Below are 25,530 nucleotides of genomic sequence, written 5' to 3' on the forward strand. Positions count from 1 at the left end.
CTACCCACCCCTTCCAAATCTGCTAAAGCTGTTTAACTGGGCACAGTTAGCGTACGGCAGCGGGAGCAGGCACTATGAGCCTGCAGTGTCCTGTAACTACCATTCCGGTTAGGAGGAAGAAGTAACCGTGTAGGTGCAACACTCACTGGCTTGTAAGTATAGAAGGACGATGCACTGCACCGATCTGTCTGTGCGTAATAAGGACAGACCCACGACATGCACAAGTAGCATAGAGACTGTTAAGAACAGACGTTTCTGCTTATATCGAAAATTAGAATGAGGGTGCTGGCGTTAAAGGAAACATGTTTTGCTAATTAATATCGAAGTATTATAAACAGGTTGGTGGTTGAATTATTTTATCCTTCTGATCATGGATTTGAGGTACAGGGATGTCACAGCAAACGCATACATGACAATAGACACAATTCCGGCGGAAGACTCCCGATTTTTGAACCCGAAAATGGCTTAATTTTGGCTGCCTCCCGCCTAGAAGTGCCTCTCCTTCAATTGGAGCCAATGGAGTAATGTATTTTCCGATCATTTCTTTAAAATCTCCCACTTTTCTTTTTTTAAATGTTGACATGTATGCAAACAAACGCTTCGCCCCCTAGTGGTGCTTAGGCCTGGGGCCTTTTCAAGGCTTTCACTAAACGCAGAAGTATTATTTTTTCCCTTATGCAGTCAAGGTAATATTTTTTGCTGAAAGTGATGTAATCACGTGCAATGTATCTATGAGACCTGAATGCCAGAAAAGTGAACATAGCATCTGAAAAGTAATGAATGGATCGATTCCTAGCATCCTTCCAGTCAGTAGGTATCCTTTTTAGGTCGCAGCCTACCAGACAACTCAGATGTTTGCGTTGCTAAAGACATCTTGGGGACTCACAGAAAGTTGAGCCAGGAATGCATTTAGCTCCCGTTGATTACCATTGACTATAGGGTTGTAACTCAAACTTTCTGTCTTTCTGTCTGCTGGGTCTATCTGCTTTAGGTTCTCCAGGTTCAGTTCCTCACATTTTCTACACCTTGTTTAAGGTATTCTTTCACAACCTCCTTGTTAGCAGGCCTTTAAATCTTGTTCTTATCTTGTCACATTTGCTGCGCATTCAAAGACCAAGGTCAATTGTACTTTTCTTTCTCTAACTTTAGAGTGAGAGGATTTATGTGACTGTCTTGCTGGATACTAAGGGTAGCACACAACAGCATTTCAATGAACTGTGTAAGTATTTCAGAATTATGAACACACCAATGAAGCACATTTTTGGTTATTTCTGAAGTGTGTTGGAAATAAATACTTTAATATGATCAAAGTGAATAATTAAACTAGGTGATGTAGTTTCCACACATTTTCGTCAGTGCACTATATGGTTTTATTAGTGAAACTGTAACCTGTGCAAATGTAATGACCATTTGAATTGAAAATGTGTTGTCTGTAATGGCAGTGTCCTAACACACCATAAATACTTCACTGTAAGCCACTCTACTCTGTACCACCCCACTGCACTCTACTCTGCACCACTCCAATGTACACTACTCCACACCACTGCACTCTACCCCACTTCACACTATGCCTCTGTAATCTACCCTGTACCTCTCTACTCTTCACCAATGCAGTCTTTGCCACTCTACTCTACATGACTGCACTCTTCGCCACTGCACTCTATGCCACTCCAGTCTAGGTCATACCAATCTACTCTGTACAACTCCACTGTACTCTACATCACTGCACTCAATGCCAATACACTCTATGCCAATGCACTTTACTCTGTAACATTCAACTCTATGCCACAACACTCTATGCCAATCCACTGTACACTGCTGTTATCTACTCTGCACCACTGCATGCCACTGCACTCTACACCACTTTACTCTACATTACACTCTATGCCACCCTACACACCTGCACTCCACCCTGCACCACTCCACTCTATGCCACTTCACACTACTCTGAAACAATCTACTCTATCCCACTGCACTCTACGCAACTCTACCCACTCTGTGCCACTCCAGTGTATTCCACTGCACTCTATGCCACTCTAATCTTAACCACTGCACTCTACACCAGTGCACTCTACACAACTACACTTTATGTCACTGCACTTTGGAAAGTATTCCAGTACTTTATATGTGCACCAGTTACATTACACGAGGTCCTAGTCATATTTTTGTAAGGCAGGGAAGGTTAAGTGATTTGCCCAGAATCACAGAATGTTGAGGCGAAGCCAAGACTCGAACCTGGTTCCTCAGTTTCGAAGTCGGCATCTCTCCCCATAGTGCCAAGTTCTGTTCAAGCTCTGCTCCTTGAGTGTACACTGACTCGGCACACCATATTTCTCTGCCCGGCTGTGTTGGCTTTTGTGTGCAAACAGAAAAATCCAGTTTGTGTATGCCTCTCAATTCAGTGCTTTTGGCCCATTTATTATCGTGTTGACTTTTGGCACTGGAAGATAGAGGTAATTTTAAACACAATGCTAACGCTGTTAGCGAGGAAATGTACCTGGGTGTGTCAAAAATAACCCGCATGGGTGAGTGTGTGTCAAAAAGGGCTTGAGATGCGTTGATTTCACTCACAAGCGAGACCATGCGTTGAGTTGGCGTGCGTCGTTTCTTCTCTCTGCAGGAGAGCTATGTGTCGATTCAAATCGCACTCTCAGGTCTGGGCAGGGCTTGCGTCGTTTTACACGCCCAGCGATGTTTGTGTCGAAATTCCTAACGCATGATGATCTGAAAACCACGCAGCGCGGGTTGCGATCTCACCAGCCTCCGTCAGCGAGGCTGTTTGTCATTTCTCCAGCCACGGGCGTCGGTCTTCCGGTTGCATTGCAGGCGAGTGTCAATTTTCAGCCTCAAAGCCGGCGGCGCGTCGATTTTTCAGCCACAGATCGGAGTCGCTTCGATCTTTTCCCCGCACGGCGGTCGGTGCTTGGATTTCTCACTCTTGGGCTGCCAGCTTCTCCTTTCAGGGTCCCAGGAACTGTATGGGCACCACTTGGCCGAGTAGGAGTCTCATCAGAGGCTCCAGGTGCTGGCAGAGAGGAGTCTTTGCTGTACCTGAGACTTCAAACAACAGGAGGCAAGCTCTAAATCAAGCCCATGGAGAGTTCTTCACAAGAAGGAAGGCAACACAAAGTCCAGTCTTTGTCCTCTAGCACAGGCAGAAGCAGCAACTGCGGAAGGGCTCCACAAAGCACAGTCACAGGCAGGGCAGCTCTTCTTCCTCAGCTCTTCTCCAGGCAGAGGTTCCTCTTGGTTTCCAGAAGTGTTCTAACGTCTGTGGTTTTTGAGTGCCATTCTTATACCCATTTTGCCCTTTGAAGTAGGCTTACTTCAAAGAACTGTCTCTCTTGTTTGTGAAATCCCGCCTTGCCCAGGCCAGGCCCGAGACACGCATCAGGGGTTTGAAGACTTCATTGTGTGTGGGCAGGCACAGCCCTTTCAGGTGTGAGCAACCACTCCTCCCCTCCCTCCTAGCACAGATGGCTCATCAGGATATGCAGGCTACACCCAAGCTCCCTTTGTGTCAGTGTCTAGTGAGAGGTGCAACTGTCAAACTGACCCATACAGGGAATCCACAATCAGGCACAGAAATGGTTTAAGCACGAAAATGCTCACTTTCCAAAAGTGGCATTTTCAAACACACAATCTTAAAATCAACTTTAGTAAAAGATGCATTTTTAAATTGTGAGCTCAGAGACCCCAGACTCCACATGTCTATCGGTTCCCAAAGGGAATCATATATAAAGGTAGCCCTCATATTAATCTATGAGAGGGACAGGCCTTGCAACAGTGAAAAAACAAATTTAGCAGTATTTCTCTGTCAGGGCATATAAAACACATTACTATTGCCCTCATTACAAACCTGGCGGTCAGTGATAAAGCGGCAGTAATACCGCCAACAGGCCGGCGGTAACAAAAAGGGAATTATGACCACGAAATTATGACCACGACGGAAACCGCTCACACAGACAGCCACTTTAACACACCAACCGCCACGGCAGTAGCAATAAGCACCACTGCGGTAACCGCCAACAGCCAGGCAGAAGACAATGTACCGCCCACACTATTACAACAGGCCTATCCGCCACCTTTTCTTGGGCGGTACCAACAACATCAAAAGCACTGCAGAAACAGGTCTCATAAGTCAAAGGAGTCACCTGTGAAGACTCGGGGAAGAACCACGCCGCCATGGAGCCCGAGTTGCAGGTGTTCCCCATGTTCATCTATCTCCTTCTTCACTATGAACATCAACGCCAGCAAAGACGACCACAGTGAGTACAGCCGCCTAGCACACAAGGAAGGGTGGGAGGAAAAAGAGAGTGACACACACCCCCCCAACACCAGACAAACAAGCAGATGCAGTAAGAAAACATATTTACTCCGTACCCCTCAGGAATAATGCAAGGACAAAAGGAAAAGATTAAAGTGAGTGTAATAAGATAAAAATCTAGAAATTTGCACTTCAAAGTCAAATAAGTATATACATATATACAAATGAAGGGACACAGCCCAGTCCACAATGTCCGTGGGCCACAGGGCCACATCACATAGGCCAAGGCCCCACTTGACTCCTGCAACAACACGGAGAGAACACCGCAGGGGCATCAGGTCGAAAATACACAGGCACCTCATGGGGACGGGGAACGGGTGGCACCTCAGGGGGGTGGGGGGGGCACCTCAGCCGGAAGATGGTACAATGCCACTGGTTTTGGAGGGGGCTACATGCCCTGTGCGATGTCCTGGGGAGTGCAAGGCCACAGTCTCTCAAGTGGGTGGTTTGCCCACTGCTTGGTCCTGGGGAGTGAAAAGCCACAGTCTCTCAAGTGGGTGGTTTCCCCACTGCTTGGTCCTGGGGAGTGCAAGGCCACAGGCTCTCAAGTGGGTGGTTTGCCCACTGCTTGGTCCTGGGGGGTGCAAAGCCACAGTCTCTCAAGTGGGTGGTTTGTTTGCCCACTGCTTGGTCCTGGGGAGTGCAAGTCCACAGTCTCTCAAGTGGGTGGTTTGCCCACTGCTTGGTCCTGGGGAGTGCAAGGTCACAGTCTCTCACCTGGGTGTCACTCCCACAGGATTTGCATGGTCCTGGACGCACTACAGTTCATGGAGGCAGGACTACACACTGCCCGTCCGCGGTGACGGCTGCTCAGTGGTGGCAGTAGCGGGGCTGGTGTCGGGCCTGGCAGTGGTGGGGGCAGGCTCCTGCCCGTCCCCTGCAGCCTCGGATGGCTGCCCACAGGGGCTGCTGGCCATGGTGGGGGGAGGCTCCTGACCATCCCCTGCTGCCTCGGATGGCTGCCCACTGGGGCTGCTGCTGCTGGTAGTGGTGCTGGTGGTGCTGCTGGTGGGGGGAGGCCCCAGCCCTTCCCCTGCAGCTTGGGACGGCTGAACCGCCATCGTTGGTGGTGGGGGCTCAGAATCAGTCCCAGCACCAGGCCTCCTTTCCCTTCCCAGCTGGTGGTACCTCCTTGCCCTTCACCTTGGCTGCCGGTGGAGCCTCCTTGGCAGCTGGTGGTGCCTCCTTGCCCTTCACCTTGGCAGCTGGTGCAGGCACACTGTCAGTGCTGATGGCTGGTTCCCTGGAGCCTCTCCCACCTGCAGTAGCTCCTGACACTACTGTGGCTGTGGACTGGGTGGCTGAGGTGCTCGCCTGGGTTCTGACCACCCTGGCTTGACGTGAAGGACGGGGAGGGAGGGGTATGGAAGAGGTCAGCAGTGGAGAGGAAAAGCTTCTTAGGTACACTGGGCGGGAAGAGGGTGAAGGTCTGGTAGTGGAGGAAAAGGGAGTGGTTGTAGGAGGTGACAGTCTGCTGTGTTTGGGTGCAGGTGCATGGGCTGGATGCTGTTGTGAGGTGGATGGCTGTTGGGTTTCTGAGTGCCTGTGTTTGGGTACTTTGGGAGGAGGGGGCACAGACACAGTGGGAGAGGACACGGGACGTGTGCATGGATGTAAGGGTGGTGACTGCCAGTGAGGGGTGTGTAGTGATAGGCGTGATAGTGATGGTAGTAGTGGATGAGGATGTGGTGCATGCAGGTGTGAGTGGAGACGCTACTGAGAGGGTGGAGGAGGAGGAGGGGGACACAGTGGAGGCAGTGCGTGTTGTTATGTCTGCATCTGGATGGTGTTTGTGTGAGTGCCTGTGAGATGATGTATGGTGCTTGTGTTTTCCTGAGCCACTCCTGTGTGTTGTCTTGGGTGCATGCTGGTCTGAATGTGTGCTTGGGATAGGTTGGGGTTCAGGGGAATGGGACTGGGCAGAGGAAGTTGGAGGGGGGAGGCTAGAGACAAGGACAATGGCTGCCATCAGGAAGGAGGCCAGAGCCTGGATTGATCTCTATAGGGCCGCCATGCCAGAGTGAATGCCCTCCAGGAATGCATTTGTTTGTTGCAAATGGTCTGCCAGGCCCTGGATGGCATTCACTATGGTTGACTGCCCAACAGAGATGGATCTCAGGAGGTCAATAGCCTCCTCACTCAGGGCAGCAGGGATAACTGGGGCGGGACCTGAGGTGCCTGGGGCGAAGGAGATGCCCACCCTCCTGGGTGAGTGTACACAGGAAACACGCTGAGGGGCTGCTGGGAGGGCAGTGCTGTTATGAGGGGTGGCGGCTGTACCTGTAATTGGGGTGGACACAGAGGTGACCACCACCTCCAGGGAGCTTCCACCAGAAGAGGTATTACTGTCAGAACTGTCCCCTCCAGTCTCCGCCGTGGTGCTCCCCTCGCCCTCCGTCCCACTGGTGCCCTCACCGTCGGTGGAATCAGCCTCCTGGGCCATGTGGGATGCAGCTCCCTCCATCGCCAGTGCCTCTGCCAGATGATGCTTATGCACAGAAGAACAGGGTGACAAAACAAAAGTGGTGGGGGTAAACAAAGGATACACTTGATCAATGGCTGCACCAACACCACCGTTTCCATACACAGCACCCTCACACAGGGTCAGGCCTACGCACTATGCAATGCACTACCAGTCACAATGCTAGTCACCAGCCCAAGGACAGGAATACCTAGCTCAAGTAGCAGCATACCTCACACCCACAGACCCCTGCCAGGTAGTGGGTGCCTACTAGCATTGTAGGAGGTGGGGTTCATCAGCCCCTGCCAAACATGGGACCTACCCTGCAATGTCTGACCTGTCCTAGGGGCACCCACAGGCCCACATCCCCCACCCGGAGACCACCCCACCGCGCGCAAGTAGTATATCGGGAAACTGTTCTCATCCCCTTGTGGCTGCTGTGATGCCCTCAAGCGGCCATCCAGCTCAGGATAGGCCACCGCCAGTATGCGGGCCATCAGGGGGTCAAGGATCAGCGGGCACCCCTTCCTCGTTGGGAGGCCATCCCCATCTGGGCCTCCACCGTCTTCCTTGCCCAGCGTCTCAGGTCCTCCCACCGTTTGCAACAGTGGGTGCTCCGCCTGCCGTAGACCCCCAGGGTCCGCACGTCCTTGATGATGGCACGCCATATACCCTTTTTCTGCAGATAAATAAACATAGAAAATGTATCAGCCATTCCATCCGGCCTGTTACACTTATGGCCCACCATATCCCTCACATCCCCTTACGCACAGACATTGCCCAGCATACATGCAGCACGCTGCCAAGGACCCTTCCACCACCCCCCTCTTACACGAGGCCCTCACACACACCACTTCATGCATTCATGCCCCATGCATCATGCTCACAGTGTACTCACCTGTTGGTCTGGAGGCCCATAAGCATTCAGTACTGGGGTAGGAACCCATCCACCAGTCTCTCCAACTCCGCAGCGGTGAAGGCAGGGGTCCTTTCCCCAGTGACTCGAGCCATGGTCGGTTCCAGACACAGGTCACAGCAGCACTTGCAGTGTAGGTCCTCTCCTGTTGAAGGTCCGGTAGCAAGTGAGAGAACAGATAGAAAATGGATGTCACGTCCGCGTCGGTGCGTACTGTCACCGCCGGCGTACATCACCATTGGCCACTGTAACACATAGGGCCCAATGACAACCAATGAGGAGTTGCGCAGTGGTACTCGACTGCCTCCCGCAACGGCGCACAACATCGGCAGAATGACCTAATTTCCACCTGTCCATCCACACAGGACAGGCGGACGCCATTTCAGTGGGGGGCAGGCCATGGCACCTAACTGCATCACAGTACACATAGGCACCTTTGGGCCTATCCAACAACATACTGTTTGAGTCACAACATGCAATGCAGTGTACAGTTTGGAAATGTGGAATACTGACCAGCCGCTCTCCGTTTTGCCCCCCAGATTACAACCGCCGCAGATGAATAGGAGATGAAGACATCCCCCGTGTACAGACCTCTGGACTTGGCAACAATGAAGGACAGGCACATTATCCTCACCTGCAGACTTGACAGGGCCACAATCACGGTGCTGTGTGCCCAATTGGAGCCAGACCTGATATCTGCCATCCGTCAGCCCACTGGGATCCCCCCTCTTGTGCAAGTCCTATCTGTGCTCCATTTCTTGGTAACTGGTTCTTTCCAAGTGACAGTGGGCTTGGCAGTAGGAATGTCACAGCCAATGTTCTCAGTAGTGTTGACCAGAGTGTTGTCTGCCCTGATTAAACACATGCGCAGCTACATTGTTTTCCCCCAGGTTGAGGATTTGGCCACGGTGAAAGCTGACTTCTATGCAGTGGGACATACCCCCAACATTATTGGGGCTGTTGATGGTACACATATTGCATTTGTCCCCCCCTTGGAGAAGTGAACAGGTGTTCAGAAATCGAAAGAGCTTTCACTTGATGAATGTGCAGTTAGTGTGCCTGGCGGACCAGTACATCTCCCATGTCAGTGCAAAGTATCCTGGGTCTGTGCATGATGCCTTTAACCTGAGGAATAGCAGCATCCTATATGTGATGGTTCAACTCCAGAGGCACCGGGTGTGGCTAATAGGTGAGCCCATGGTTCCTACCCAGTATATGTTGGTATATGGGTATGGTGTGGGCCCTAAGGGTTAGTGTTTGGATAACAGATATCCCTCGATATTTGCAGGTGACTCTGGTTACCCCAACCTCTCATGGCTACTGACCCCTGTGAGGAATCCCAGGACAAGGGCAGAGGAATGTTAAAATAAGGCACATGGGCGAACAAGAAGAATAATCGAGAGGACATTCGGCCTCCTGAAGGCCAGGTTTCGGTGCCTACATCTAACAGGTGGTTCCCTGTGCTACTCACCCAAGAAGGTCTGCCAGGTCATTGTGGCATGCTGTATGTTGCACAATCTTTCCTTGAGATGCCAGGTGCCTTTTCTGCAGGAGGATGAGGATGGAGATGGGCATGTGGCAGCAGTGGACCCTGTGGACAGTGACGAAGAGGAGGCAGTGGATACGACAGTACTTCCAGTGACACACAGGTAGGACACTGTAACTTCACCTCCCATTGACAGTTTTGTGTTGGACATTGTACATGGCAGACTGTTTTTCACATTACTATGGCCACTTACTGAACCCTTTGGCATCTCTATTTGCAGATATCTGTGCCCCACTGTGGCTCCTGGTGTATTGACTGCTGCCAACTACAGGTCATACCTATGTATACATTACTGTACAGTTCAATTGCAATGTTTACAGCTTGTTAAACAAATACATAGTTCAATCAATTGACAGACTCCATACTTGTAGTTTTACCAAGAGTGTTTATTTAGGTGCTAATAAGTGGAGGGTGATGTGCAATGGGCTGGGTTGATGATGGAGGAAAGTCCAGGGTTGAGTCTAGTCTATTTTTTTCACAGGTGCATTGTCCAAGGGGCATAGGAAGTGGAGCAATGGTAGTTCAAGGTGGACAGGGTGACAAAGTGGGACACAAGGGTGACAATCAGGAGAGTCTTATTTCCTGGCGGGGATCTTGGCAGTGTTCTCTGGCTTCTGCCTGGATCGCAGGGACCATTTGCGGGGTGGTTCTCCTTCTGCAGGGGGAAGGGTGCTGGTGGCCTGTTGGTCCTGTGGCGGGCCTCCTGTCCACCAGCGGCAGCGGAGGTTGAGGGCTGTTCATCGTTGTGGCTAGTGTCAGGGCTCCGTTGGTGTGCCACTGCTTCGCTCATGGTGTTGCCCATGTCTGCCAGCACCCCTGCAATGGTGATCAGGGTGGTGTGGATGTCCCTCTGGTCCTCGCTGATCCCCAGGTATTGTTCATCCTGCAGCCGCTGGTGCTCTGGCCCATCGTCTCCTCGGAATGATGGTATGCTCCCAGGATGTTGGTGAGTGCCTCGTGGAGAGTCGGTTGCCTGGGCCTGTTCTCCCCCTGGCGCACAGCAGTCCTCCCAGCTTCCCTGTTGTCCTGTGCCTCTGTCCCCTGAACTGTGTGCCCACTGCCACTGACCCCAGGTCCCTGATTGTCCGGGATTGCCTGGGGTGCCCTGGGGTCCCTGTAGTGGTGGACACACTGCTGATTGACGTGTCTTGGGGACAGAGGTATGGGCCCGCTGGGTGGGTGCTGTGGTGGTATTTCCTGAGGGGGGAGACTCTGTGGTGGTATGGGACTGTGCCTGGGTATCCGAGTGTCCAGAGGTCCCTGATGGGACAGGCTCGTCATCCAGATCCAGGCATCTAGAGCTGCTGACATCACTGTGGGCCTCTTCTGGGGGGGACTGGATGTTGCTGGCACCTGCTCTCTGGTGACTTTGGATGGGGGACCTGTGGGGATGTAATAGCAGTGTTATAGTTTCTGCGTGTGACATCTTGTGCATGGGTGTGTTGCCCTGTATGGTTGTTGTTTCCTTGGCAGCTTTGCCTTGTGCGAATACTGATTTGGTGGGCTAGGTGATGGTCTCTAGTGTGCATGCTTTAGTGATAGTTGTCCATGCAGGTCTGTGATGGGTGTCAATGCATTGGTGTTGCATGCAGAGCTTGGTTTTGGGAGGGGTGGGTTGTGATGGTGGGGTATGTGTGAGGTGGTGAAGTGATGGGAGTGAGGGTGAGGGTGGGGGTGTATGATGGCATGCAGGTAGGGGGATGAAATTAGTAAAGAGTTGACTTACCAGAGTCCAGTCCTACTGCTACTCCTGCCAGGTCCTCAGGATGCATGATTGCCAAGACTTGCTCCTCCCATGTTGTTAGTTGTTGGGGAAGAAGTATTGCTATCTGGTGTCTTGCTACCACGGAACGTACCTTCACACGTAGGTTGTTCCACCTCTTCCTGATGTCATCCCTTGTTCTAGGAAGCTGTCCCACGGCATTGACCCTGTCCACGATTCTGCGCCATAGCTCCATCTTCCTAGCAATGGATGTCTGCTGCACCTGTGATCCGAATAGCTGTGGCTCTACCCTGATGATTTCCTCCACGTGACCCCTAGCTCCTCCTCTGAGAACCTGGGGTGTCTTTGTGGTGCCATGGGTGTAGTGTGAGTGGTGTGTGTGACGGTGTGTGGGGTGATGTGTTGGGATGTGTGCTGTAAGGTGCGTGGATGGTGTATGGGTGATGGTGTTTTGTGGCTCTGGTTCTGTGGGTGCTCTTGGTCTGTCTCTCAGTTGGCAATATTTTTGGGTCGTAAGGGGTTGTGGGTGTGTGCTTTATATTGGTGTGGGTGTGTCGGTGTGGTATGTGTATGGGTGTCAGCTGTGTGTTATTCAGATTGACCAATGTGGTGTTGTTGTGTATGTGTGTGTGTATTTTGAGCACGGCGGCATGTACCGCCAATGGTTTACCGCGGTTGTCCGCTGCGGTGACTCGTGGGTCGTAATGCTGTGGGTGTAGTTCTGTTGAAGTAACGGTGTGGCTTTTGGTACCGCCAGTTCATCACTGACCTTTGGGCTGGCGGACTTGTATGTGTGGCTGTATAGTGATGGATTGCTATGTGTGTGTCATAATATGGGTAGCAGTAATATGCCGCACCGGCGATATGTTGGCGGCGGTCGGCATAGCAGTAAGCTGGACTTATCGCCAATGTCATAATGAGGGCCTATATGTCCTACCTTAACCATACACTGCACCCTGCCCTTGGGGCTACCTAGGGCCTTCCTTAGGGGTGCCTTACATGTAAGAAAAGGGAAGGTTTAGGTCTGGAAAGTAGGTACACTCGCCAAGTCGAATTTACAGTTTAAAACTGCACACACAGACACTGCAGTGGCAGGTCTGAACCATGTTTACAGAGCTACTATTGTGGGTGGCACAACCAGTGCTGCAGGTCCACTAGTAGCATTTGATTTACAGGCCCTGGGCACCTCTAGTGCACTGTACTAGGGACTTACTAGTAAATCAGATATGCCAATCATGGATGAACCAATTACATACACATTTTGTATAGGAGCACTTGCACTTTAGCACTGGATAGCAGTGGTAAAGTGCCCAGAGTACCAAAAACAGCACACATCAACAACCTGGGAAACAGAGGCAAAAAGTTAAGGGAGACCACGCCAAGGATGAAAAGTCTAACACGTGTCCCCCCACCAGCTGAAAGTGGGGAGCAACTAATTAACCTCATGGGGTGTTCTCATCACCAAGGTGGAAGAATCTGGATAGACCATCAGCATTGGCGTGTTCTGTACCTGTAAGGAAATGAACCACCTCAACAGTTTTGGATTCTCCCCCCTTATCTGCATTAACCATCTGAGGGGCCTGTGGTCGGTCTGAACCCGGAAGTGAGTCCCAAACAAGTAGGGTCTTAGCTTCTTCAGCACCCAGACCACAGCAAATGCTTCAAGTTCTATGGCACTCCACCTACGTTCCCTGGGAAGTAACCTCCTGCTAATGAAGGCTATGGGTTGATTTAGGCCCTCTTCATTAAGCTGTGAGAGTACTGCTCCAATACCATGCTCTGAGGCGTCTGTTTGCACAACAAACTTCTTGGAGTAGTCAAGTGCCTTCAGCACAGATGCTGTGCACATGGCAGCCTTCAGGGCATCAAAAGTGGTCTGAAAAGTCTGTCCAGATCACCTTACTTGTTGTTTCTTTGAGGTCAACTCAGTCAAGGGGGTCACAGTGGTACCATACACCTTGACAAACCTCCTATAATAGCCAGTGAGGCCTAAAAAGGCCTTCACCTCAGTCTGGGTCTTGGGAGGCTCCCAAGCCAGAATGGTGTCAATTTGTGGCTGTCGGGGTGCCACCTGGCCACTCCCTACCTGGTGTCCCAAGTATACCACTGAACCCTGTCCTATTTGGCACTTGCCTGCCTTAATAGTGAGGCCTGCCTTCTGCAGGGCCTCTAACACTCTCCAGAAGTGTTGCAGGTGTTCCTCCCATGTGCAACTAAAAACAGCAATGCCCTCCAGGTAGGCGGCTCTGAACTCATCCAGCCCAGCCAACACCTGGTTGACTAACCTCTGAAAGGTGGCAGGGGCATTCTTCATCCCAAATGGCATCACTTTGAATTGAAAGTGTCCATCTGGAGTACAAAATGCTGACCTCTCCTTGGCCCTCTCAGTCAAAGCAATCTGCCAGTACCCAGATGTTAAGTCAAACGTGCTGAGGTACTTGGTAGCTCCCAACCGGTCTATGAGCTCATCAGCTTGGGGGATAGGGTGTGCGTCAGTCTTGCTGACCACATTGAGTCCCCGGTAGTCCACACAGTACCTAAGTTCTGGAGTGGCACCAGGTGCAGCAGCCTTTGGGACCAATACCACTGTGCTGGCTCAAGGACTGCTGGAATGCTCAATAACCCCTAGGCTTAACATTTTGGATACTTCATCCTTAATGCTAGCCCTGAGCCTGTCAGTCACCCTGCAAGCTTTATGTTTAATGGGTGGACTGTCCCCAGTGTCCACATCATGTGTGCACAAGTGTGTGACCCCTGGGATCAGGGAAAACAGTGAGGTGAACTGTGCCTACACCTGGCAACAGTCCCTCTGCTGCTCTTCAGTCAGGGAGAGGGAGAGGATCACTCCCTCCACAGATCCATCTTTTTCTCCTGCAGACAGGAGGTCAGGAAGAGGCTTTCTCCTCCTCCACCCCATCATTTGTTACAATGAGCATGGACAGTTCAGTCCGCTCAAAGTGTGACTTGAGGCGGTTAACATGCAGGACCCTTAATGGGTTCCTTGGAGACTGCAAGTCCACCAGGTAGGTGCCTTCACTCATGCGCTCCACCGCCTCAAATGGGCCAGTCCACTTATCCTGGAGCGCCCTAGGCTCCACTGGCACCATCACCCACACTTTGTGACCAGGTTAAAACTCGACCAGAGTGGCATTCCAGTCTTACACCATTTCATATCCTCCTAGCTTGTTCCCAGGTTCTCCTGTGTGAGACTCCTGAAGCGGGCAGTCTGGTTTCTCAAAGCCAACATGTAGCTAAATAGACCCTGGGGGGGGTTTACTATGAGCTTTCTCCAAAGCCTCTTTCACCAGACTTAAAGGACCCTCACAGGGTGGCCATAGATCAGCTCAAAGGGACTAAACCCAAGTCCTTTTTGAGGCACCTCCCTGTAAGCGAACAGAAGGCATGGCAAGAGGACGTCCCACTTTCACCTCAAGGGCTCTGACAGGCCCTGGATCATGCCTTTCAAGGTGCGGTTGAATCTCTCAACCAGACCATTACTTTGGGGGTAGTAAGGGGTGGTGAAGGACCCCACACACCTTCCACAGATACTTCATATACGTTGATATGAAGTTGGTACCCCTATCAGATACCACTTCCTTGGGGAACCCCATGCAGGTAAAACCCCACATCAGTGCACGACCCACCACAGAGAAAGTGACTGACCTTAAAGGAATGTCTTCTGGGTACCGGGTGGCATGGTCCACCAAGACCAGGATGAACCTGTTGCCCATGGCTGTCCTGGGATCCAGAGGCCCCACAATGTGAATACCTACCCTTTCAAAGGGAGTACTAACAACAGGTAAAGGTTGGAGGGGAGCCTTACATTACCCCACAATCTTGACACATGCCTGACAAGTTGGGCAAGACCCACAGTGTGCAGCAGATGCTTGTTCATCTGGGGCCAATAGAAGTGGGAGACAAGTGGGAGACAAGCTACTTATAGGTCCTGTCCTGCCCCAGATGTCCTGCCAAAGGCACATCATGAGCCAACCCCAGTAGAAAGGCCCTGAAGCACTGGGGTACCACCAGCATACGAGCTGACCCAGGCTCAGGAACTTTAGGCTCACTATACAGGAGGCCATCCTCACAATAGATCAGGTGAGTACTGGGCTCCTCGCCAACCTCCTGGGCTTAAGCCTGCTGCCACAGTCCCTCCAGAGTAGGGCAAGTTTTCTGTGCCTCACAGAATGCCTTCCTGGTGGGTCCCCCTTCCTGTTGCAACTGCAACAGCTCAGGGACCTCCCCCAGTTTAGCCACCTGTTCCCCTGTAGGCTCCGGGAATCACCCTCAGGCTCCGCTTCCTCCCGGACCATGGGAACTTCTGGGGCTGGTTTCCTACGCACCCTGCCCTTCCTCTTCTTGGCGGACCCCTGGGCCACTGTTTCAGGCTCCAGGGGCTTTTAACCACCCTGACGGGCTGCCATTGACCGGGTGATACGCATACCCACCCTGGCAGACCCAACATCTCCAAGTGAGACTTGTGTTCCACCTCCTTCCAAGGCCAGTCCTCCAGGTCATTGCCTAGCAAACATTCTACAGGCACGGTTGGACTCACAGCTACCTTCAAGGAACTTGAGAGCCCCCCCCATTCAAAGGGAACCTTCACCACTCTGCACAAGCGCTCTGAGTTGTCCACTGCAACTACTTGGTGAAGTACCCAGGGATCAATCTGCTCTTCAGACACACGCTGACTCCTCACTGTAGTCACACTGGCTCTTGTGTTTCTTAGAGCCTCCACCCTCTGTCCATTTATGGTCACCCACTGCCTGTACGTTTTAGTGTTCTCAGGCAGGAGGGTTCTCTGGACCATCTCACTGTCCCCTAGTGAGACAAGGGTCATCTCAGCTGGCTCCCACCCACCTGAAACCAACTCCTCCCCAAGCGCTACACTAACCAAACCCTAGGGCTGCGCACCAGTGGGTGCTGGTGTACTCTTGGGGCATTTGGGGTCCCCCCCCTCACATGACCCCTCTGGTCACATGCATAACACTTACGTGGCTCTGATCCCCCCTCTGCCACTGGCTTCCCTTTGAAGAACCATGGCTTCTCACTGGGGTTGTTGGGAATCTTTACCCTGGGAATCCGTTTGTGGCCCTTTAGAGAACTCCCTCTGTTTACCCTTATCCCCCCTTTCTTCTGAGAGGGACCCTGCCCACCATTGCCGTGGTCTCCCCATACCTCTTTTGGACCCTGGTGCTCTCCCAGTGGTCCGCTTCCTACGCAAGCTTCCTGGGATCACTCAGCTTGCTGTCAATCAGGTGCTGGCGCAGCACTGGAAAACATAAACTGTACAAGTGCTCCCAAGCAATCAGATTGTAAAGCCCCTCATACATTGTTACCTTACTGCCCTTCACCCAACCATCCAGTGACCTGCAAAAAGAGTCAACACATTCCAACCATGTTTGGGATTCCTTCTTCTTATAGGACCTAAACCTATCCTTATACTGCTCAGGGGTGAGACCATACCTTGTGAGTAGGGCATCCTTCATGATAGTGTAGGTGAGATTCTTAGCATCCCCTAAGGCTGTGTATCCCTCCCCTCTACCTCAAAGTGCTTCCACCGAGCTGCCCCCCAATGAGCTTCAGGGACCAGATTCATGTGGATGGCAGACTCATACCCCTTGAACCAGAAGTATATGTCATCCTTCCTTTTGTAATCCTTCACAAGGTCTTTAGGAATGTGCACCCTCCTCTCAGGCTGCACTGTGCTGTTGCTGCCACCATCTCTACTAGACTGGCTCCTCTGATCTAACTCTTTTAAGCTAAGCTCATGAGCCAGCAGTATGTTTCTTTCCTCAATGGCCAACCTTCTCTCTTCCATTTCTAGACTGAGCTTCTTCAACTCCAATTGATTGTCTCTCTCTGCCTGTCTGTCCTTAACTCTTCAGGAGTCAGATCCATGGATGACATACTGCTACCTGCCCTGGAGACTCTCTCCCTGGACATAACAGGCCCACCCACGCCCACCACTATACCATTATGGATGAATTGCACCTCCTCCTCATCTTCCACTGTGTGCCCCTCATCCTCTTTGGCTGTCACCCAGGCCCTCAGCGCCTTTTGCAGCTCCTCCGTCTTGGATGAGCTCTTAATGGGACATGCAAAATCCTTACAGAACTGCTTCAACTGAGCCACTGTGTAGCTCTTCAATTTCTGTATGTCAAAAGCAGCTCTAGCTGATGCATCTCCAGAGTGAGACATGATGAAGAGTTAAAAACAAGTGCAAAGTTCCAAAGGCAGAAAAACAAGTTCCCAAATTAAATAAAAAAAAGTCAATCATGGGATCAGCAAGAAGTAGAACAAAAGGAGGTCCCAAAGAGAAAAGCAAAAATCACAAGACAAGTAGTATGTGGTCACGCAGTGGTCTGAACTCAAAACAATAGTGTACACTTAATCACTGTATGTCAAGTACAAATGCAAGTCCAATGCCAACCGCTGATCACTAATGTTAGAAATGGGGTCTTTGGTTGGCAGTCAGGTTACCCCTGTCCAAGCAAGGACCCTCACTCTAGTCAGGGTAAAAGAGAATCACCCTCAGCTAACCCTTGCTCACCCCCTTGGTAGCTTGGCACGAGCAGTAGGCTTAACTTCAGAGTGCTGGTGTAAAGTATTTGTACCAACACACACAGTAACTTAATGAAAACACTACAAAATGACAAATGACACAACACAGGTTTAGAAAAATAGAAAATATTTACCTAAACAAAACAAGACAAAAACGACAATAATCCACAAGTCAAGTTATCAATTAAAAACCAAAAAGAGTCTTCATGTAATTTTAAACACAACGCTAAGGCTGTAAGCGTGGAAATGGTCCTGGGTGCGTCACAAATAACCCAGCATAGGCGACTGTGCGTCAGAAAGGGCTTGCCATGCGTTGATTTCACTCACGAACGAGACCGTTTCTCCTTCAGTCGAGTCGGCATGCGTAGTTTCTTCTCTCCACAGGAGAGCTATTCGTCGATTCAAACCGCACTCACGTGTCCGGGCAGGCCCTGTGTTGTTTTGACACGCCCATCAATGTTTGTGTCAGAAATCCTGCCGCATGATGATCCGAAAACCACGCAGCGCGGGTTGCGATCTCACCAGCCTCCGTCAGCGAAGATGTGCGTCATTTCTCCAGCCGCGGACATCGATCTTCCGGTCGCATTGCAGGCAAGTGTCGATTTCAGCCACGAAGCTGGCGACATGTCAATTTATCAGCTGCAGATCGGAGTCGCATCGATCTTTTGCCCACATGGCGGTTGGTGCGTGGATCTCTCACTCTTGGGCTACCAGCTTCTCCTTTCAGGGTCCTAGGAACTGGATGGGCACCACTTGGCAGAGTAGGAGTCTCAGCAGAGGCTCCAGGTGCTGGCAGAGAGAAGTCTTTGCTGTTCTTGAGACTTCAAACATCAGGAGGTAAGCTCTAAATCAAGCCCATGGAGAGTTGTTCACAAGAAGGAAGGCAACACAAAGTCCAGTCTTTGTCCTCTAGCACAGGCAGAAGCAGCAACTGCAGGAGGGCTCCGCAAAGCACAGTCACAGGCAGGGCAGCTCTTCTTCCTCAGCTCTTCTCCAGGAAGAGGTTCCTCTTGGTTTCCAGAAGTGTTCTAAAGTCTGTGGTTTTGAGTGCCCTTCTTATACCCATTTTGCCCTTTGAAGTAGGCTTACTTCAAAGAAAAGTCTCTCTTGTTTGTGAAATCCTGCGTTGCCCTGGCCAGGCCCCAGACACGCACCAGGGGTTTGGAGACTGCATTGTGTGAGGGCAGGCACAGCCCTTTCAGGTGTGTGACCACTCCTTCCCTCCCTCCTAGCACAGATGGCTCATCATGATATGCAGGCTACACCCCAGCTCCCTTTGTGTCACTGTCTAGTGAGAGGTGCAACCAGCCCAACTGTCATACTGACCCACACAGGGAATCCGCAAACAGGCAGAGTCACAGAAATGGTTCAAGCACGAAAATGCTCACTTTCTAAAATTGCCATTTTCAAACACACAATCTTAAAATAAACTTTACTAAAAGATACATTTTTAAATTGTGAGCTCAGAGACCCCAAACTCCACATGTTTATCTGCTCCCAAAGGGAATCTACACTTTAATCATATTTAAAGGTAGCCCTCATGTTAACCTATGAAATGGACAGGCCTTGCAAAAAATGAATTTAGCAGTATTTCACTGTCAGGACACATAAAACACATTACTATATGTCCTACCTTAACCATATACTGCACCCTGTCCTTGGGGCTACCTAGGGCCTACCTTAGGAGTGCCTTACATGTGAAAAAAGGAAAGGTCTAGGCCTCGCAAGTGGGTACACTTGCCAAGTTGAATTTACAATTTAAAACTGCAAACACAGACACTGCAGTGGCAGGTCTGAGCCATGTTTACAGAGCTACTATTGTGGGTGGCACAACCAGTGCTGCAGGCCCACTAGTAGTATTTGATTTACAGGCCCTGGGACCTCTAGTGCACTGTACTAGGGACTTGCTAGTAAATCAAATATGCTAATCATGGATGAACCATTTAACACCACATTTTGTATAGGAACACTTGCACTCTAGCACTGGATCGCAGTGGTAAAGTGCCCAGAGTAACAAAAACAGCAAAAACAGATTCCAGCACACATCAACAACCTGGGAAACAGAGGCAAAAAGTTAAGGGAGACCACACCAAAGATTAAAAGTCTAACAAAGATGTTTTGTTTAGCTTTGCCATATGCCATTGCTTAAAACCAACAGTTACTACGTCATAGCACTTTTTTTGTTTACTTTCAGGCATGCTGCACAAGAGAGCTGATGTACAACAAGGCTAAAAGACATTGACAATGCCAATAGCTCTAGCATAGGGGAGGCCTATTTGCTTTTCAAATGCTTGTTAATTTTGTTTGGTACCAGAAGGGAATCATTGTTGCAGTGTTACAATTCAAGCAGAATAGAAATGGACCTAGTCGCTCTACTAGCTTTAGGGAGGGGACTCCGCCCCTTCAAGTTTGAGGCAGAGAGAGACTCAAATGTGCCCAATTTAGTAGAAACTGTAACTGGTGGTGTCACTTTGATCATGCCTCAGTGCAGTGACTCTTCGATTACATTCAGTTGCAATGATGTGGCTTCACCTGTATGTTTTAACTGTGAGGCACCATTTTCTTTGCCATGAGAATGACCCAATAGGGGGTTAAGAGCAGGGAACTGGCCACCAATGACACCTCGATCCTTAAAGAAATGGGTCGTTTTAGTGCTTTCTTCATTGTTAAACACAGCAACAAGTAAGAGAGAAGAAACAAAAAACAGCTTTTAGAAAATGCAGCAGACATTCTTCCTTTGCTCTGAGAAAACTTCACTTTTTAGGTCGAGCGCGCAGGCACTTTGACCTGTTGTAAGAGTTGTGGGCTTTTATCCATGCCCACCTCACACCCATCACTTTCACTCATTCATGGGTTCCCTTAGAAAATCCTTTCTTATTATTGGTAAATGCTTTACGTTTGTCCCTCCTTGGGGCGGTTTTGTTACCGCTTTGGACACTGACCCAGTTACATGGATGAATTGCACGATTGCCGATACGTTTGACTGTAAGCAAACTTTTTTTACCTTTTGCGTCTCTTCTTCATGCTCATGCTCATGGTGCTTTGAATCGGCTCGCTTATGTCAATTGTTTTACTTTTCCTGTTAGTTTATGTGGCAAGAAAAGTCCTGTTAGGAATTTACAATGCTAATAGCTCTAACTCGAGCAAATGCGAGACCCATTGCATTGCAAATGCTTGTTTTAAATGTAATAACTTGTTGATTACCTACATAGATTTACATTAACAAATCCTACATAGCAAACCTTGTTTTGCAACTCTGACCCAAAGGTAGAGTCACTTATCTTTTTATTGAGGGATATGCTAAGGCCATGACTCTGCTTCCTGTTTCGTCACTTCATGTGATGCCATTGAACACTGTCTACATTAATTAATGCCCCCACCATTTTAGGAATTGTTCAATGATTTAAAAAATGAACTGCAGTAGGTTAAGAAGTAGCTGGATCCACCATATAGCTTGACCTTTCCAAAGGAGTGTTTCCATTCTTCGTATGGCTCATTGAAATATATATTTGGTGCAGTGGTGGCACTAACTTTTGAATGCAACATGTCTTTTTTCCATACAGATACAGGGAAAGAAGGCCCCAGCAGATCCAGATTATCTAATGACACAGTGGACATCATTAAGAACGACCAGGGATATGCACAGCTTTTCACATCGAAGATTTACAGTTTGCACCGAACGCTGATATAAAGCGCTGAGCACCCATGCACTTCCAGTTCAACTGCACAGGCCATTTACAGCATTTCACAGCGAGCACGTTTCAGTACTTATACAGTAGTAACACAGAGCTCTGGGTACCAGAAAGTTTTCGGCCCAGAACATTCAGAAAGGCCCAGGGCAGGAGCACAGAGAGAGATGGGGAGCAAGACAAGAGGATGCGAAAATATTAGAAGACAGATAATGGCAAGAGAAAGACAGGGAGAAACAAAATCAGTGAAAGACTGAGAGAACCAGGACAAGATAGGATGGGAGAGAGAGAGAGACACAGAAAGACAGAAGCAGAGGAAGCCAGAGATAGCGAGACAGGGAAAGGTAGAGCCAGAGAAGTAGAGTGACTTAAAGACATATAGAGATAGCAAAAGGTAACTATGGTGAGCTGAGGGAGAGAGACAAGGAATAGACAGGCGGAAGAAGCCAGAGACAGACAAAGAGTGAGAGAGTGCAAGAGACAGAGAAAGACTAGGCAAAGCAGAGAGATGGGGATAGGAAGAGACAGAGGTAGAGAGATCTCTATAGCTAGAAACAGTAATACAAAGGTAGGGAAAGACTGGTAAGACCGACGTGGAAAGAGAAAGACAGGGACAGACACTGAATAAGAGTGACAGACAAAAACTTTTTATATATAGAGAGAGAAAGAAAAGTAGAGAAAAATTAAGAGAGAGAGGGAGATAAAAATAGAGAGATTGCGAGAGACCGTGATAGGGTGAGCTAGAGCGAGACAGACGGGAAAGGAAGAATTGAAAGACAGGGAGAGACATATAAAGATAAAAAGAGAGGCAGGGCTAGACAAAGAGTTGCTGGAAGAGAGAAGCAAGACAGACAGAGAAAACCAGGGCTAGAGAGCTAAAGGTAGAGAGAGTCAGGGATTGCAAGAGAGAAAGGCAGATCAAGAGAGAGAGAAAAATTGAGAGGGGGAGCACTAGAGATAGGTGGAGCGAGAGACCGGGAGAGACAAACAGCATGAGAGAGAGGCAAGGAGAGACCGAGTGATAAATTGCAAGACAAAGAGACCGACAAACACTTAGGGAGACTGAAAAAGTAAACGAGAAAGAGACTGAAACAGGTGGAGAAAAAGATACATAGAGAAAGTGAAAGAGAAAAGCAAAAATGAGGAATGCAGAGGGATAGGAAGCAGAGGAGAGACTGGGCACAATTGTCTATCTATCTATCTATCTATCTATCTATCTATCTATCTATCTCTTGCCGTCACTAATTGTCTATCTCTCCAGATGTCTGTTTTTGTCCATCTATTTCTCTTTCCTCCTAGTCCCACTGTAATGAAATTTTTGTTTTGACCACTGACTCCACGTTGCACTTAGCCTAGCAGCACACCGTCACTTTATTGACCACCAACTTCATTTTGCCTATTGACTTTATTTTAGCATTAGCCACCGCCACGTTAAAAGCTGCAAGTATTTTTCCATGCTCACTTTATACAATGTGCTCATGCTGCATGTTTGCGTGTTCTTTCTCACCAAGGGCTTAGGCTGATAAGAATGTACTAGGACGGCAGGGAACATTTTTATTTTGATAGAGGGCACCTTGGGATTCTGGCCAGTTCCCGTCATGTTCTTCCCAAAGCTGACCTAAATAACAAGCATTTCTTTAATAATAAACTTATGGAGTGGGAGGGAGTTTCTAGAATTCTTCTCTCTTTTGTTTTAAAAGTATATAAGAGGCCGAGACCAGATGGATCGGGGATTGACTCAGATCTCGGACATGCTCAAGACGCTGAGGTGTGTCATCCTGCCCGTGAGGATAATTAATCTCTCTCTCCACGATCGATTCTGGGATCTGGTGGTCTGGTTCTGGGAGGGAAATTATGTAGATTACCCATGCCTCATTGTGATGCATTTTTAATTCATTATTTGTTTTGCATTGTAATATAGATAAATATATTTTCTGTCTATATTGTAGTTCTAACTCCTCAGTCTGTCTCCAAGCCAGTTTAAATCATACTCTGTCTCAGTATCTACAGGGACATGAGTGCACCCTGCCTCTGGTGGGATGGAAGTGCGTTCTGGGCACTTTCTGACCCCGTATTTGTTGGGAGAGCACTATGAGCTGAACGCCAATGGCTACTTGTCTCTAGCATATCTGTCATTAATATAAACAGGTGTTTTGTACCTGACATTCTAACCAGTACCACTCACTGTGAAGGAAAAATGGGTCAATCTTTTGAATTTTATGCCTGTAATCCCCTCAGTACTACAGCTAACGGATTCTTTTTCTATAGTCCACATAATGAGTGATCAGTGGCCCCAAGTCACGAAGATTAGATGCACACAGCCACATGAAAACTATAGCCTCTGAAAAGGAAAGTGGCATCATAAGAAAACTAAGGTTGAACCAACCCTCAAAAGGGAAGTATGAACACTGGAAACAGTTACAAGGCCACGATTTATTAAACCGACTGGGCTGTCTAAGTTTAGACCAAAAGTGTAAACTTAGTCCAAAAGTCTAACTTTACTATGGTCTAAGTTTACACTTTTTGTCTAACCTTGGACCAAAAGTGTAAACTTAGAGCAAAAGTCTAACCTTGGTACAAATAAAGTTAGACTTTAGATCGACACTTACACTTTTGGTCAAAACATACAGGTGTAAGTTTACCTTTGTGAATTGGGCCCCCTGTGCTTTAATGATCATGACAATTTCGTTATCACAAACATAAAAAATTGCTCATATTGCTTAGCAATAAAAACAACAAAATTAGATCAAATCAGCAATACCTTCAGAACTGGGCTGTAAAATAGTTACAGGGATGTGGAATTCCTATCGCCCGACGCCCGGGACATCTTGTTTGGGGTCAAGGGCAACAAGTTTTTATGTTTACTTTGTCCTTGGGACATGTAGGCCCAACCCCCTGCAGCACAAACCCTTTGGCTGCCTGTTTACAGAGAGTGGAACTCTCTGCAGTTGAGGTAATGTGTTTCCAAAAGATAATGCTGTTCAAACTTGTATTTATGGCTCATTATTTGAAAGCCTTAATTATTAGGGTGAGTGCTGTAAATAAATGTTTTAAGGTCACACATCACTACTGACGTTGGTTCCAGTACAAAAAAAAAAACGTATATACACATGTTTGAAAAGTTTAGGCTATGAGGCTAAGTATAAGGCTCCCGGAGTGCTCTCTGATTAGATGTAAATGAAGTGTCATTTAGTAAAATGTGTTGATGCATGCTAGTATTTTCCAAATATATTTCTAATGGAAAATCAGTGTAACCATTTTCAACACGATTATGGGAAGCATGAAAATAAACAAGCACTGACAAAGCCAACTGATCTGACATATTTTTATAAGTCTTTTAGTTTCATCAATGCGTGTCTTGTTTTGACATGGCTTTTGTAACACTTTATTGTTGTGGGAGCTACCAGGCCCTCAACATTGTAACAAACACTGGCAAAACCCCCCCAAAAAGTTTTTGAACTCTAAAAGCACACATTGCCACCAGCGGCATAACAAAGGCCCCGCAGCCGCCCTCCAGGGGGCCCCTTCAGCACAGCACCTGCCCTGAGTGAGTCTGGAGAGGGGGCTCCTCCATGTTCTTTGCAAAGGTGCACCCTCCAGTTTCGTTACGTCACTGATTGCCACTGTAGTTCCTGACACTGAACAAAAATACTTTGTGTGGCAATATGCTCCTTGTGGAAGAGCAGAATGCGATCACTCACAGTAAAGCCAGCCGAAAGAGAGAGAAATAGAAGTTTAATAAAAACAAAATGTCTTTGTTAACACCAGACCTAATTAGGGACCAAGACCCACATGTAGGTAGCTTTTTGCATGTCGCTGTTTGCGACGTGCAAAAAGCACATTGCGATGCACAAACCCAGTTTTGCGATTCGGTAACCTGGTTACCGAATCGCAAAACGGGTTTGCAACTCGCAATTAGTAAGGGGTGTTCCATTCCTAATTGCGACTCGCAGTGCAATGTAGGATTGTTTTGTGACAACGGGCGCAAACCAATCGCAGTTTGCACCCATTTCAAATGGGTGCTAACACTTTCGCAAAAGGGAAGAGATCCCCATGGGACCCCTTCCCCATTGTGAATGTCACTGCAAACATTTTTTCAGAGCAGACAGTGGTCCTGCGGACCACTGCCTGCTCTTAAAAAATGAAACGAAAACGTTTCATTTTTCGTTTTTGTTATGCATCTCGTTTTCCTTTAAGGAAAACGGGCTGCATTACAAAAAAAACTGCTTTATTGAAAAGCAGTCGCAGACATGGTGGTCTGCTGTCTTCAGCAGGCCACCATCCCTGTGAGGGCCGCCATTCGC

The 25,530-nt window shown here is 48.9% G+C and overlaps 1 long non-coding RNA gene across 1 annotated transcript; it reads left to right on the forward strand.

Moving 5' to 3' along the window:
- Positions 1-15: 15 nt before the first annotated feature.
- On the forward strand, positions 16-25,306 carry LOC138286426 (uncharacterized). Its single transcript, XR_011201990.1, has 3 exons — positions 16-152; positions 1,150-1,219; positions 21,101-25,306. It is a non-coding gene; the product is annotated as an uncharacterized lncRNA (long non-coding RNA).
- The last annotated feature ends 224 nt before the right edge of the window (positions 25,307-25,530 follow it).

Source organism: Pleurodeles waltl, chromosome 3_2, assembly GCF_031143425.1.
Source record: "Pleurodeles waltl isolate 20211129_DDA chromosome 3_2, aPleWal1.hap1.20221129, whole genome shotgun sequence".
NCBI classification, from domain to species: Eukaryota; Metazoa; Chordata; class Amphibia; order Caudata; family Salamandridae; genus Pleurodeles; species Pleurodeles waltl.